Genomic DNA, 14,908 nt, shown 5'->3' with positions numbered 1-14,908 from the left:
ACCTATTGCATCTCTTTGAACAAATTTAATACAGAAGAAAAAAGACAAGAAAATAAAAACAGAGAAAATCATGCCTTGATATGAAGAGAAATTTAGGAAAAGAGTACTGTACCTCTGATAACCGTGCAAAGAAGATAATGCCATCATACCCAGACAAAAGAGAATACTCTCTTTTACCCGAGGTGAGTAGTAGCATTCCCTTAACTTCTGCTTTTTTTTTTTTTCAGCTGTTAGTGCTCTGAAGTAATATTTGTACTCACAGCTGCTAGATAAGTAGTACTGATATTTCAGGTGTCTGCTGAGAGCTTGTGATATAACAAGTCGTAAAGCACACTATGGGAACACAGGAAATATCAATTCCCATGTTTCAGAATAACCACTTCCAGGGCTCAAGAAGGTCAAGATGACATTTCCTGCATAGTACATAATTGCTCAGTTATTACATATTGCCCAATTAGTACAAAGATCTTCACCTAAAAAGCCCTTGTAAAACAAGAATAGACAAAGCAGTGATAAAATAGCTGCAATAAAAAGGTCTTAGTTTTTCATTTTGAAAATTAGCACCGTCAGACTTCTAAGAAATTTAGTTTTAGTTTTCTTTTTAAACTAAGTGAAAAGGAATTTTTTCTAAAGTATTTTTACTATTACTGATTGATTTTGGTAAGAATCTGAAACAGCCTTTCCTGTTAAAGGAAAAATTAATCCAAATACTTAAAATATTTTCAGAACAAAAAGGTTAAGAAGGCAGGCAAATATTGTTGCTGACCCAGTTGGCAAAAAGTTGACAAAAACATCATCTGGGAAAAATATTTCTTCTAGAAAAGAAAACTGGAACAAAAGTGTTGGACATAGTCCTGAAAGAAGACAAATTTACAAAATGTTGCCAATTTGCAGCAAGGAAAAGATGAAATTAAATCCTCACAGCTAACCCCAAAAAAAACACCCAAGCAAACCATGGTGTCAAAAAGATGTAAAAAAAAAAGAGATGCAAAAAAGATGTAAAGATTATTATTATTATCATTATTATTATTAAGAAGAAGAAGAAGATAAAGAAGAAATAAATGAGCACCTGTATATTCAAGAGAGCAAAATGGGATATTTCAGTTCATTTTCTATTTCCTTGAAATATTATGTGTCATTTGGGCCTTTGTGAAACCTCTGTGTAACACCAACTGTCAAACAAGGTGAGGCTCAGAGGCTCCATCCATTAGCATTCCTTAACTTGGGGAGCTCAGCTGCAACATCCTGTGCTGAAATGCAAAACTCTCATCTGCATTCTGATGTAATGAACAGACACAGTATGGAGGGTGCTTAGGATAAAAATTTAAAGGAGAGTGTCTTAAAGCTGTGTTTTCCAGAGAACTGATTACAAAAGGCTGGCAAACCATAGAAGGTGTGAAAGCTTTCAAGAAAAAAGGTTCTTTTACGGATCGATCACAGCAGTTTCTTCTGGCAAACATAAAGGCTCATGTGCTTTGTTCGTGCACTTTTCATTGCTAAACTCTTTCAGATATTTCAATAGCAACACCAGATGCAGTCAAATTCGATCATCACAAATCAGATTTGTGATCAGGAAAGTCAGTCACCCATTATCAGCTACTCACTCTGCCAGTACCATCTCTTTCGGTATCATGGCAGCAGATGCTGTGAGCCACATTCTCCCATTATTCTCCCTGAGCAACTTTTCTGCAAAAAGTCTTGTTGACTTCATTGCATAGGGGAATTTTATTCTCACTGGCAGGAGATCTGATTGCAATCTTTATCATAGCTTTTCCCTAGCTTCTATCTTCTATCATTACCCATCAATAAATGATCTTTTTCTGAGAGCACTTACTATTGTTGGAAATATTAGTCAATACTTACATTTGGAAGAGATGCTTAAGAGCACCTGTGCTGTGCTGCAGAACAGATAACATCAGATAGAAAGTAAAAAAATGTGGTGAAAAAAGAAAAACACGTGGTGAAAAATGAGCAGTTTCTCTAATAGTTGTTTCCTTTTGGAAAAAAAAAACAACTCTTCACAGCCTTGTTCCAGCTGTGCAACCTATGTTGCAAATAAAGAATCAATAGGATATTAGATTGTTTTTTTGAGCTAATTAAATTTTTTCTAGGAAAGAGAGAAATGTCAGAACATTAGCCTACTGCATGTTTTTCTAAAATATGGTGCCAAGTGTGTGTATATATATATATATATATATATGTAATAAAAAAAATAAAAGGAGGATTCACCATGTTCCTGTGTTTCTCTGAAACTCACTTGATTCATCTTCCAGTATTGGATATTTTTAATATGAGATTCCAAGATTCATGACTTTGTATTTCAATTGTAAAGGGATGAAAAGATGTGTTGACAAAAAAACAGGAGTGTTCCACTAGAATTTGTCAGAATGAAAGTTTTATAGCTGAAGAAAAGGCAGGGGAAAAATGAGGTCCAGTTCCCTACTGAACTAAATGCTCCCACATCACCCTACACACTAGCACGAAGCAGATAACTTATCTGCAAACCTATCTGCTCAGTCACATGAAAGTTTCTTTCTCCTCTTGCTATTAAAGGCAAATGGAAGAAAAATTATGGTTAGATGGCAAGTGAGTTATGAAGGATAACAGGGAAATGAAGAAATAACTCACAAGCAAGACTCTTCTTTAAAACATTTGAGACATTAGAATTTTTTTTTTCCCCCTTAAATTTCAGTTGTCTGCTGAAGCATTTGCATACTGCAAATCAAAAACCAGCAGTAAGTAGACTCTGGCTCGAGATTCAACCTCTGACAAAGGAAATTGTAAGTAAAATGTAACAGTCTTATTTAAACAACCTACTCAGGAGCCTACACCTGACTGCAGGCCATAATTTTGCAAACAAAAATCTTTTTCATGGGCAGATATTACTGTGTGTAGAACAGAAGATGGGGTGAAAACTGTATTTTCCTTCTTGGTTTTTGAGCTCACTCCTGTTACCACCTCCAGTCAAAAAAAAAAAATGTATCCATTGAGTGCCAAGGGCTTTACCCAGTGGGATGAGTTCATGGGTGGCTAGTCTGCACCAAAGGGGTCTGGCTGAGTAAGCCTTCCAAGATTTGAGCCTTTGTGAGTGGCTTGCTCTTCTACATCCTCTCCAGCCACACAGCTGAAGGGAAGGGGAGAGAGAAAAGCAAAACTCCAGGAATGAGCCTGAGAGTAGCTGCAATTAAAATAGGCCTGGCCAAATGCCAGCCCCGAGTGCCTGTAGATACAATGGGTCCTAAACCTAAATTAGGCCAACTGCCAGGCTTGGGGACGCATGCACAACCATAATCTCCCAAGAGCAGACAGACAGCAAAGTTCAATTGAGTGTTCTCAGTTCACCAGTCAGTCAGAGAAATCCTCAGGCATGGCAACACTTGCCAAATGGTTTTCATGTACAACACGAATAAAAAAAAAAAAGAAATTAAAAATGTATTCAATTCCTATCACTTTGGAGAGAAAGCAGGAGAAAATTTGAGATCTGGGAAGAGAAATACTAAAATGCACATATGGGCAGAGCTAGGAAAGAAGATTTTAAAGCTATTTTTTGACAAGGCCACATGCCTACACATGAATGACACTGATTTACCTTTCATTAACAAGCACAATTGCAAAAATGTTGGTGAAGAGGGAACATATTAAATAAGAAAGCCACATGGCAATATAGTTTGGCTACAATTTATGTTTGTTGCATTCTCAGCTTGTACAAGACAGACTTCCAGTAATCCCCTCCTTGACACTAGCACCATGATCCAACTTATTCTCTTCATTAGGCTCAGTTATTGGCCATCTGTCTGTGCAAAAAATATAGTCTGAATATCATTTCTTCCTCATAATGTGGAAACAATAATGAAACACATTACAGAAAAAGCAAGCTGGAATTAGGATACTTCCCAGTTCAAAAGAGAGAGAGCTGGAACCCATACTAAGGCTTCTGGACTCCAAGTCCTGCCACAGCCGCATACCAGGAGCCAACTGCAGGGACTGCCAGTGAGGAAAAAAACATTAAATCACAGCCAGAACTACTTTGGGTCTGGAGTCCGATGAAAAGAGAGTTTTAGTTATTAATAATGCCACTGTAAAGAAAACAAACCCTGCAAACACACACACATTCATAGCCCAAAGCAGTCCAGGGAAAGCAGCCCTGAGGGTGAGGTCAGTCCTCGCAGCCTTCTGCAGCACTGGGCTCTGCCCTCCTTCACACTAGGCACAGCCAAGATGCTGTCTCAAGCTTTTGAGTATCAGGATTTAGCATCTTCCACCCATCCTCTCCTCCTTTCCACAGGAAAAAAAAAAAAACAAAAAAAAAAGGCAGGGATGTGTTGAGAGGACACGGAGCGTGCTGTCGGGAAGTGCCCTGCGCAGGGTGTGCGGCTGACGGCAGGGACACGCAGAGACAGGGCTGCAGGGACAGGCTGGGGCAGGGGACAGTCCTGCCAGGTACCTGCGAGGTGGCTCTGCAGCCCAAGAAGGGAAAAGAAGCACAGCAGGTCAGTGAGGCAACAGCACTGTTGGTCTTGGTGCCTAAAGAAGGCTGACCTAGAACAGAGACTAGACGGTTAAAAAATAAAGTAGGTATTTTTTGAAAGGCCTTAAAGGACACACCTTGGGCGGTACAAGAGCCTGGCCAGGGCTACACCCAAGGTGGACCCAAAATGGTCACAAAAAATGGACGGCTGGTCACAAGGTTTCACACTTTTATAAGTTTTGGTCCATCTGCATATTGAGGTTAATTGTCCAATTACAGCTTCAGATTAGGAAGTTCCATCCTTCTTGTTTTCTCTCTTCAGTCCACTGTTGTTTATGCTTTTGGGTATGAAACTTGTAAGGACTGTCCTTGGTACCAAGCTAGAAAAGGAATTGCTTTGTCTACTTCCTCTGTGTGAAGAGAGCTCACTAACACTTACTATGAAGCTCAAAACTACACATCTAGGCAGCACAGAATATGAAAAATACAAAAGCTAAAACATAAGACATCGGTCTGGGCCAAAAGGACAAACCAAAGAGCTGAGAGCAGACCCCTACCTGGGCCTGCTCGCTGCTCAGCCATGGGCCAGCAGGGCTGGACACAGTGGTCAGGAGCAAGGATACAGGTCAGAGTGTAAGCCTTGCCACCAGGAGATATAGGATACTCCTTCTATAGGTAAAAACTAGGGAACATTCTGGTAAACTTCATTCCCCTACAAATTCTGAAGACGGGGATATAATACTTGGAAAGATCCATAGCTCCCAGTAGTGAAACTGAAAAAGCTGGCCTAACTAGCCAAGATTTGCAGCAATGAGATTAGGTTCGCCCTAGTACTTACCTTTGTCAGTCTGAATCACTAATTGTATTTTTGCCTTTCTTTTGTACACAGTGTTATGCAGAGATCCTCATAAATAAACCTGAGGATATTGAACCTCACCATCTAATAGATGTAAAATTAATTCTTATGCAATAGCCGAAAAACTAATTCTTATCTTACTGATCATCAACATTTCTAGGAAGTCAGAGATACCAAAAGAAAAAAAAATATGCAATGATTTCTGTGTACCCTTTCTCTAAAATGTATAACCACAAGGTATTCTTTGTCTGTTGTGGTTTTTTTTCCTTTTATGATTGACAGAAGTGAAGAAAGTCTCCCAAAGGAGTATATAAATAATTTAAATAGCACATACAGTGGCTGCCAGTACCCAGCCAAATTCACCCTGGCTGTAATTCTGCTTGGCTCTCGCATTCCATCTCCAAAGCAGATAAACCAAATGTGTAACAGAGAATTAACAATGAATGAAAAACACCAGTCACCCTCTCTAGTAACAGTTATAATCTGTCTTGATATATGTTTAAAATCTAAGATGCATTTTCAGAAAGATTACAAGGAAATTATGTGTTGAACTGTTCTGGGATCTTGGGATGGAGAACACTGCATATATTCTAAATCTTTGTTAACTACCACAGCTTGTATACCATCACTTTGAACACAGCCAATCCAAAGGTAGTGTAAAAGGTGCTGTAGGAGTGTTTTAAATCAGGGCATCAAGCCAGAGAATATTAAAGTATATAAGCTGCCTTCCTGTCTCTAGAGGTTTTAATACAACGAAGGCTTGAACTCCTGTTAGCCTTGTTACATGAATTATGATGTACTAACTGTTCTTTTTGAGCACAGACAGTCCATTGTAAACCTAAGGAAAAGGGATACTACCCTCCAGTGAAAACTAAGCATTGTTTACTCTGACTTTTTTTTCCTCAAAAAAAAAAAAAGTTAAAATTTTCATTTCAACACTACAGAAATTTGTGTTTACAAGACCACATGAAAATGGCTTCTTTAGTTTGTTTTTTTATATCTTTAGGGAGTTAAGGTGTTCTTTTTCTTGTAAATATTACAGAGAATTAAATGTGTGCATAAATTAATTGGGAAGCTGAAATAAATTTCATTACTTTAAGGAAAACATAATTTGCCACAGAAGCCCAAGGAAAATCTATGATCTCTATTTTTGTATTTGAACTTCTTACCAGCTACAATTTGAAATAAACCTGTGCTGAGGGAAAGGAGAATAGAGTTTTTCCTATCAAAGTTAAAGCACAAAACACAAGCATCATTAATTTTTTCACAATCTTTGTTAGAGGTAAAAATGTTCTCTCTGAGAGGAAAACCTAAAGAGAAAATGGAAACTTACCCTTGTTTAAATTCCTAATATGGGATTTTACCTTTTAAATCTATTAGAGCTCCTTTCTAATCCACAGCTATAGAGGCATTTGAAACAGCAGCTCTCAAGAACTAAATGTTTTGTGGTTTATTCTACCTACAGAATCATTTACTTAACAACCAAATTGCTTGTGATATAAAGAAATAATTGTATGGTTCCTTAGCACTATCTTAGGTGTCAAGAAACCTTCTTTTCCCACGTAAAAATACTGCAACTCATCCTGCACTGCTGTGGGTTTAGGAAGGCAGACAAATGTAAGCATCATTATAGAACTTGAATTAACTGCACTGTACCCATTAACATGGCAGTCCACAGCCACGTGATCTATGGAAGGAGCTGCCTTTCAGAAAGTTCTGAAGAACAGACCTGCCTCTGAAGTAGCCACTGCCAGTGGTGATGTTTCCCAAAGCTCCTTGGGGAGAGCAGTGTTCTTCCCACTCTGTGAACTCCCCTGAAATCAGCCTGCTGATCCTGCAGTAAGACCTTACCTGGGGCTCAATTGTTGTGTTATTATTTGTCGTGTGTACTGCCTCAGTAGGTGTTCTCTCTGCTCTATCAATGCTCAAGCTCTTCAAATTTGTTCCTGTGTGTTTAAAATTCAAAAAAGGATCACAAGTGACATTCACTGTCTAAAAGCGTGGGGACACAAAACATGGGCCTGATACATGCATATGGCAAAAACTTATGTTTTTTAACATAAAAAAACACTATAAAAAGTTAAATCTAGCATGGATAAAAGTCACCAGGGATGTCAGTGTGAATTTTAACCCAGCAAACTCCTCAGAATTTGCTCCTTTTGAAAACTTTATAAAACAAATGTTAGATGAAACAGAAATGATTTTACAGAATTCATGGAACCTGCTTTACAAGTAGAAAGAACGCGAACTACTTATCTGCATGTGTTAAGTAATTAAAATTCAAAGCATTAACATGAATAGTAAGAATAACAAGAACTTTAATGAGTCCCTGTGGAACATAGACCAAGCTAGTTTGTTTGGCTAAAATCTTTCATAAATATAACTGCAGTGGAACTGTGCACACAAGAACAACAAAGCAGAGTAACTGCCTGAAAAACAAAACCAAATAAAGGTGAATAAAGGAAAAAAACATCAATAAATGTAACTTCAGTGTAGCAAACATAAATGAGAATTAGAGACAACTCTATCAGGATGTAGTGAGGAAGGCAGCTAAACAAGCGTTGCTGTCTCTCACCCACTGCCTTTATCTCCCACTTCATGCTTGTTTCATGTCACAAAATCAAGACAAAAGCAATAAAAGTGACTTGTGAAAAATAACACACGCATACCACGGCTTCATACTGAAATGTACGCAAAGACGAACCACTTTCACCAGATGACAACTGAGCAGTCAAAAGAAGTTTCTCTGCAGTCCACTTCTGATGCTGTGAATGGACCTGAGTTGGCTTGTTAGACAAGAGTGTGCATAAAAGCACACTGTCCTCCCCCAGAGGAGCATCTTTTAACAACCTCCTAAGTCTTTTGAGCGCCACTTTCCCAATATGCTCCAAGGACACAAAAGAAGTCGGTCACTCCAATCCCTGTTTTAACTGAAGGATTTGGTTAACCATCCAGAACATACTACCTTGGGGCACATGACAAGGTTACATCTCACTAACTCCATTGCATGGATTTTCAAACTGTTTGTGAAACAGCTCCCAGAGGGAGCTGTATTATAGTACAGCTTTAAAGCACACGGAAATGAGAGAGAGTTCTCTGTAAAATGTTACATTTTAACATAAAACATAGCTGCTGAATCATAACCAACTTGGACATGGGCAGAACAGGACAGAAAACCTGGAGAAGACAGAGTGAAAGTTGTCCCAGCACACACCTTCCCTGCTTATTTTCAGAGGCCTGAGAATACCCTTTGTTAATCTGGCTGGGTCCACAGCTGGCTCTCACAGCACCTAGCTTTCAGCACTTCAGAGTCTCATACAACACATAGCTTTTAACTGGGACTTAGAATTCTCTTATGACGCGAGGAAAGGCATGATAAGTGAAAAATGGATGTACAAAAAGCCACAGTCCTGGAAGCAAAAAGCAGACCAAACTGAGGAGTTGCATCTGCGTGGGAATCATGGTCTTGAGTCTGCTTCTGACATTCAGCGTCTCCAACAGCCATTGCTCATAAAACAAAACCAGGAGACCAAGTGGTGGTTCTTTAGTTTCATCCTATCATTAAATGTCATTTGAGATATGGAAGAGTTGTATCCAGGTCCACCCTCCACTTGAGGAATTTTGAATTTTTTTCCTATGCAGGATGCTTTAATTTCTTTTTAAAAACTGGGTTTGAATTTCTCCACAATTAATATTTATGTATATACCATTCAGTAAAGCATGAACAGAAAGGAAAAAAAAAGCAGTAAAAACGTTATTTTTACTTATTGCAAGTCAAAATATTAAAATCATTTCAACACCTAGTAAATGTGTATGTGTAGACACAAAGCCACAGCAGCAATGTCTGCACCAACAAAACAAAACCTAATAATATTAATTTCAGTTATCTGTAGTGAAATGCACTGAAGCAACACTGGAAATCTTCTAAATGGAAATAATGTGCTCAGACACATCACTTTACGATTCTCTTTTTAAACAGATTTTTTTGCAATATTTACTTTTGTCAGCATCAGCTTGTCTACTGACACTTTTGAATTGCAGCAGGTTTCTGCAGTATAAGAGCCTGAAGAATAATTAAAAAATGGCTTCCTGATACAGGAGATTAGCCTCTGGCACAGACCACCTTTATTCTGGCTATAATACAATTCACATCTGGTTAAAAGAGACGTAATGCATAGAGAGGGTCTGTCTGTCATGCAGGCCTGATGCATTAAGTCTCTATTTTTCCTGTTTGCTGAGCTCCAAGGTTCAGTGGTGAATGTGAATGGAGATCTCACATACCTTTTCTTTTTTAGCTTAGAGGTCAAGCCTACTGCATGAACTACAGAAAAAAAAATAATCTTTTTTATTTTAAAACTAATCCACAAAAAGGGTTATTATTCTTATGTATTCTGTCAAACAGGGATAGTTAGTTTTTACAGTAAGGTCATTATTAACACAGAGAAATTTTAGTGATTTGTCTCAGTTGCATTCCTGATGAATAAAAGTAACAGTAGCAACAGCAAGCTGACATTTGTTTTCCCAAAGATAATTTTTTCAAGTGATAGTAGTGAGTATCTCACAGTGGTAGAGAAAGAGAAAAGCTGCTTTCTTAAGAGAACAGACTTGAAAAACTATGCACACAATAAGGACATCTCAAAGTAACAGCCAACACAAAAACATGTATAAATGCCATGAGTTCTGTTTTACATCCTACTACACATGCTTACAATCACTAGATGTGCTTATTTTCAGACCACGAACAGGCTCAAACAAAAACTTTTTTTAATCAACAGGAAGGAGTAACTAATTTAAGAACATGAAAATACTTATTTATCTGTGCATATTTGTCAAATTCTTAGTAACAGTAAAGTTCTCATTAACTGAGTGAAAAGATTAAGGAACGTTTGGATATTGGCAGAAAAAATACTTTTAGCCAGGAAAAATGCAAGCAAATCCATCTGTGAGAAAAGAAGCTGAGACAGTGATAAAATATGAGCACACGTTCAGTGGAGGCATGTGATCACAGACAAACTGGGACAAAGCCAAGAAAGGAGCAGAGGTGCTGGAACTCTGCAGGGTCAGCTCTCCCAGGGCATGCTCATGCTTTGCTCACAGGGCTGGCAGCATGCCAGCTTCCAGATGTTAACCTGGAGATCCCAGCCATGATATCAAACCTCTGAAGAAAAGCATCCTGTCCTCCTTTCTACACAACAACTCGGGGCTGTGTGCCTCCTGGCCTTTAGCTACAATTAACTTGTCTGCTATCTTAATGCACAGCTCTCTGCTGGGCCATGGAATCAGGTGTGTCCTGTCCCCTGGCAAACATTTTGGGGCTGGAGGCCTGCAGCCAATACAAAATATCATCTCCACAGAGAGACAGCCAAGTGGCAGAGAGAGAAGGAATTCACGGGACGTTGCTCAACATCTTCTGTGCGCATAAGGTCTGCAAGAGTTCTGCTTGATTTGCTGATCAGCTCTGCTGAGCAGAATCTCTTAGGAGAGAAAGGAGAAAGCCATTCAGACTGAAAACATAAGCATCACTCCTACATTTAATTCAGCCTGAGAAGACGTGAAACTGTCAATAAATGCTTTCAATCATGAACATCAAGTTGTGCAAATTGAGTTGTGTATGATTAAGAGAAGAAACCTGAAAACTGTCCACAATATTTTAATCAAATAGGAAAGTAAGTAGTTTTTTTTGAATGGTTCAAGCAGGTCTGATTTTTGAAAGTGATAAAGACATTTTAAAATAAGCAACTTTCATAGAACAATTAAATTAAATTTAAATTAAATTTAAAACTTAACACATTATTACTGAAAGCTTGTATAGTGAAATATTTCACAAATCCTATTGTGTTCCTGAAAGCATTATGGCATTTCATGGAGAACAGAAACATTTTGGGATTTGTTTTTTATCTGCCTAGTTCTGTGCTTTCTTTTGCCTGCTTCATTGTTAAAAGAAACTCATTCACTGAGCTCTGAAGTTCAGCTGAAGGCAGCTTACTTGTGGTCACAGCAGCAGGTCCATGGCTGGAATCCCCTGGCCACATCTCACCTTATCCTGCCTTCACGAGGACCACACCAACTCATGCCAACCATAAAATTTCACTGCTCAGGCCCAAGCAGTGGGCTGCCGCTTAGAATAAAATAACCACTTGTGGGCTAAATGAGTAATACTAAACCGAGCTAGCAAGCCATCAGATCCCCCAGACCACTGAAATGATGAGGGGAGCTTATCTAAACCACATTCACAGTAAAGCCTTTGCTAGCCAAAAGAATTCAGGTGTCCCTGTTAAAGATATGCTTTTTTTATGCCTATTCAAAGCTGCACAATGAAAAATACACTTGAGTTCATTGGGGATCTTCTCCTTCCACTTCAAACGCAAAGACACATGATCTTCCATAACATGAGCACTACTCAGTGAAGCCTCTCAGTTCCCAGACACACATTTAAAAAGTTCCAGTTGTGTGTCATAATTGGGGCATGGCAGTCCAGAAAGACCAGCAGGAAGTGCAGCATGGATGGTCAAGCTCCCAGGGGGTTTGTTGGGTCCTGGTTCCTTGGGCTCTCCTCACCATTTTGTCTTTTGTCTGGGCAGCACGTGGCAGCACTGCTTCTGGAAGGCATTTCTTTTGTTCCCTGTGGTGATTGCCCTTCTGTAGGTAAAGCACTCTCTCTCTTTGAGATGCTTTTTGCTCTTGGTAGTGCTGTGGTTATTGTGATTTTAGTAAATTGTTATTCCTGTTCCTTCATTACTGGAAGGGGCACAGGGAGAAAGGGAGCCACTTTAGTGGGGTTGGATTTTCCAGCTGGGTTTTAAACCATCACAGTGTACTAATGGTTTCTGAGTGGCTTTGCAATCAATTGGTCCTATGGTTATCCCACACTTTTGTTAATAAAACCTTCACAGTCAAACCACAAATTATTGCAGAACAATATATAGTGCATTATCAGATCCTGTGTGCATAGTTGAATATAAATATATCATGAAGAACATTATAGAAATAATAGGATATTTTTCTTAAAGCAATCCTTTCATTTTATTACCTTTTACAGGTGTACAGTAAGTTGTTTGCCTTGCCATTTAAGAAACTGCTGCTTCAAGACTTTGGAATGCAGTGTCAACACTGAAGGGAGTGATATCGATATCACATTCCAAAACCAGGAGAAACTTGATTAATGGCCTCTATTTTAATGAGGAATCACACTGCAGTGCTATGGATTTACTTTCCTATGAATGCAAAGAAAGTGAAAAGAATGAGAGTGATGTGTGTTTAAAAGGCCAGATCACAGACCTTCAGACAGTGGTATTTATTGCACAAATTAAAGTTTGTGGATTTGGGGGTGGGGGGACTGTTGCTTTTATCTAGCCCTGGAACTGATGAAGGGAGCCATAAACCTAATAGTCAATAACCTTATGGAAACAGGACATTGAGAATTAGCATGTACTAAATTAGATATTTATTACGGGATTCAGTGCAAATATATTTGCATTGTTTGTAAAACATCACATGTATCTTTGCAGACAAAGCTAACAACACTGCAAGAAATTTTTTCAATTTTAGAACCAGGAGTTATAAAATGTTGATTAGGCACTCTGATAAATAGGAAGCATTTAAACATCTTGGATATATTGAAGTAATTCAGGTGAGAAGACATCTAACTTACATCACTCAACTGTATTTCTCTCCTGAATGTTAGAAGCATCCAATAAACAACAAACATTAATTCTTAAATCCTCACTGAACAAAGCAATTTTTATATTTCTAAGCAAGGCAGCCATGATAATGGCATTTGCATTAAGTATACACGCTTTAAGAAGAGGCACATCTATTCTCATCACTCAATTCAGTAACCATTTTAAAAGGCTGCCTTTGCTCTCACCCAGGCTTACCCTGTCTTTTGTGTTTTCTCTATCATCCTTCTCAATGACAGCATTAGATCACAGAGTTGTAGCATGATTTAATAGGTAGTATGTCAGGAGCAACTAATAAGAAAGCCATCTGCCTCTCCACTTCTTCCAAAGGCAGAATGCCTCATCCCACATCTCCCTGTCACTCACATGCCCACTGAGGAGGTGCCTGTAGCACAGTGGTTCCATGCGAGCCTCTCGAGTGGACAGAAACAGCCACAAAACTGCAATAGAGGAACAAACTGGTCTCCCAGAATGAACAGTACTATTTTAAAAGGACACACTGGTAATAAAATCAGGGCTTACAGTACATTAACCAAGGGGTTAATCAGCCATACTTGTTATTTACAAGACACAGGAGGTATTAAACAGGTGTCATTTGTACTCATAGACTGGTCAGGACTGTGCCCAGTTTAGACCAGCAATATACATAAAAGAAAGGAAAAAAAAATACTACAGTTTTAAACAAAACTACAAAAAAGATACAGAGATTGTGTTACTTGGACAAAGGTAAGGGAGTCATGAAAAGCAGTGAGAGACAAATGGGCCATAGAAGTCTTCCAACATCTAAAGATCACCATAAAGGTGACACTAATAAATATCCACCACACCTACTTGAAACAGAACTAAAAGAATTCCATTTATCTTGCAGTAAAGAAGATTTAGCTTGGCTACCTGGAGAATCTTTCTTCCCATAAGGCTACTGAATCACTAAAATAAGACACAGAGAAAACCTATTTCACAGGTTTAGAAGAAAAACATAGATAATTTCCAAACAGTAAGAATGATTACAACCTACATTTGTATATTAAATGACAATACTTTTTTTTTAAAATCTCTGATGTGTCAAGAATTGTTTCACCTCTATACTAGTGTAAATTTAAAAACCTAATGAGGGTATTGTATTGATTAATACTGATTAATGAGAGTAATGTATTGATTAAACAAGACAAATACCCAGAAATAGCAAAAAAAAATCCACTTGCATAGCATAGAGCTAGAGCCCTTATATTAACATATGCAACCATTCCCCTGTTTCATGAAGCTTATTTTTGCATCTTTGCCATTATTAACAGCTACATTCTTCCCTGTTTAAAACCTTTGCCTTAACTCTAATTCTTATCCATCTCCATATTTGGGTCCCTATTTTACAGCCTTTTAAAAATTATTATTAAATGTTAAATTATTGTTAAATGTTATATAACTCCACCCACCCTGCCCCCAACCACACATCTCTTAAACAATCTGTGCAGTCTCCTCAGCTTCCAGAATTTTATTAGCAGAAACAACCAAATGGCCATAGAGGTCTACCACCTAGCAAGGGAAAACAGAAAAAAAGTAGGTCAGGGAGAAAAGAAAAAGTGAGTGAAGATAAAATCAAAGGCCTCTCAATTCTACACGCAGTTCCTATTGTATCCTTATTCTTTCTAAAAATATACACAAAGTTATTATCATTCTATTGGTATTGTATCCAATTAAATTTTGCCAATATGATTTACAAAACTCAGCATAATCTCAGCTATTGTACATTTACTTTTTTTTCCTGTACAGGTGTGGTCCCAAGAAGGTGCCAAATACCCCACAGCATGAAAAGCTCCTAGTTCCAGAAACTTGTGATTTAAGCATAATACAAGGGAGGACAGCTGGCCATAATAAATGGGCAAGGCAACAGAGTGCAACAGTGGGTGA

Source organism: Pseudopodoces humilis, chromosome 7, assembly GCF_049639895.1.
Source record: "Pseudopodoces humilis isolate 2021_Gansu_Grassland_sample_001 chromosome 7, ASM4963989v1, whole genome shotgun sequence".
In the NCBI taxonomy this organism is placed as follows: domain Eukaryota; kingdom Metazoa; phylum Chordata; class Aves; order Passeriformes; family Paridae; genus Pseudopodoces; species Pseudopodoces humilis.
This window is presented reverse-complemented; position numbering follows the sequence as displayed.